We start from the raw sequence: 2,152 nt of genomic DNA, 5'->3' as shown, positions 1-2,152 counted from the left end.
TTTAGTGATGCCCAGAGGCTCTCAGTGAGCAACGACATGTACCCTGATGAAAACTGGAGAGAAGCTTTCTGAGCAACTGCTTTGTGTATTCATCTATGAGATGTGTTTATTCATCTCATTGAGTTAAACCATTGTTTGGATTGAGCAGTTTGAAATCACTGTTTCTGTGGAATCTGAGGAAGTACATTTGGGGATGCTCTTTAGAACAAGAGAAAGAAATATCCTCATATAAAAACCAGAAGGAAGCTTTCTGTGAAACTGCTATGTGTCATGTGAATTCCTCTCACTCAGTTAAGCTTCTCTTTTCATTGAGCAGTTTTCTAACACTCTTTGTGTTTACCGTGCGAAGGGATATTCGGGAGCACATTGACGCTTACGGTGAAAAAGGAAATATGTTCAGATCGAAACTGGAGAGAAGCATTCTGAGGAATTGTTTGTGGTGGGTGAATTCCACTCACAGTGTTATCCCTCTCTTCTCATACATAATCATGAAACACTTTTGGAGAAAAAAGAATCAAGCTATATTCATTAGCATATTGACGCCAAAGGTGAAAACAGAAATAGCCTCAGACAAAAACTGGAAAGAAGTTTTCCATGAAACTGCTCTGCGATATGTGTAATCATCTCACATATATAAAGCTTTCTTTATATTACGCAGTTTGGAAACTGTCATGGACGGATCCACCAAGGGACATTTGGGTGCACATTCAGGACCATGGTGAAAAAGGAAATATCTTCAGATAAAAACTGGAAAGAAGCTTTCTTTGAATCTGCTTTTTGCTATGTTTATTCATCTCACATAGATAAAGCTTTCTTTACATTATGCAGCTTGGAAACTCCCACACGGATGGATCCACGAAGGGATATTTGGCATCACATTCAGGCCTATGGTGAAAAAGGAAATATGATCAGATAAAAAGTGGAGTGAAGCTTTCTGAGAAACAGCTTGGTGATGTGTACATTCCACTCAGGGAGTTATAACTTTCTTCTCATAAGGCACAGTTTGAACAGTGTTCCTGTAAAACTAAAAAAGTGATATTTGGACCACATTGAAGACTATGGCAAAAAGTGAAATATCCTCCAATAAAAAACAGAAAGAAGCATTCCAAGAAACTGCTCTCTGACATGTCCATTCTTTTCACAGCATTAAAACTTACTTTACATTTCCCAGTTTGAAAGTTGGTCTTTGAGGATTCTGATTAGGGATATTAAGTTTCAACCAGAGGCCTGTGTTGAGCAAGGAAAATTGGACAGAAGTTTTGGCACAACTCTTTGTGATGTTTGTATTCATCTCATAGAGTTAAATCATTCTTTGGATTGGGCAGTTTGAAATCACTGTTTCTGTGGAATCTGAGAAAGGACATTTGGGAGCGCTCTTTATAATGTCATGAGAAAGAAATTACCTCAGATAGAAACCAGAAGGAAGCTTTCTGTGAAACTGCTCTGTGTCACGTGAATTCCGCAGACACAGTTAAGCTTCTCTTTTCATTGAGCAGTATTATAACACTGTTTTTGTTTAGTCTGTGAAGAGACATTCGGGAGCGCTTTGAGGTTTATGGTGAAAAAGGAAATATCTTCAGATAGAAACTGGAGACAAGCTTTGTGAGGAGCTGCTTTGTGACGTGTGCATTCCACTCACAGAATTATACCTTTCTTCTCATAGAGGATTCCGGAATCCATTTGGAGAAAAAGGTACCAAGAGACATTCGGGAGTATAGGGACGGCTATGGTGTAAAAGGAAATATCCTCAGACAAAAACTGGAAAGAAGATTTCTGTGAAACTGCTCTGTGTTAGGTATATTAATTCATCTCACATAGTTAAAACTTTTCTTATATTACGCAGTTTGGAAACTCCGTCATGGACAGATCCACGAAGGGACATTCCGGAGCACATTCAGGCCTACAGTGAAAGAGGAGATATCTTCAGATAAAAACTGGATAGAAGCTTTCTGAGAAACTTCTTCATGATGTGTGAATTCCACTCAGGGAGTTTTACCTCTTTTCTCGTAAGGCAGTGTTTGAACACCTTTCCTGTAAAACTGAAAAAGTAATATTTCGGAGTGCATGGAAGACTATGGCGAAAAGTGAAGTATCCTGAAATAAAACACAGAAAGAAGTGTTCCAAGAAACTGTTTTCTGACATATACATTCA

This window comes from Mandrillus leucophaeus, unplaced genomic scaffold, assembly GCF_000951045.1.
Source record: "Mandrillus leucophaeus isolate KB7577 unplaced genomic scaffold, Mleu.le_1.0 Scaffold1252, whole genome shotgun sequence".
Taxonomy (NCBI): Eukaryota; Metazoa; Chordata; class Mammalia; order Primates; family Cercopithecidae; genus Mandrillus; species Mandrillus leucophaeus.
This window is presented reverse-complemented; position numbering follows the sequence as displayed.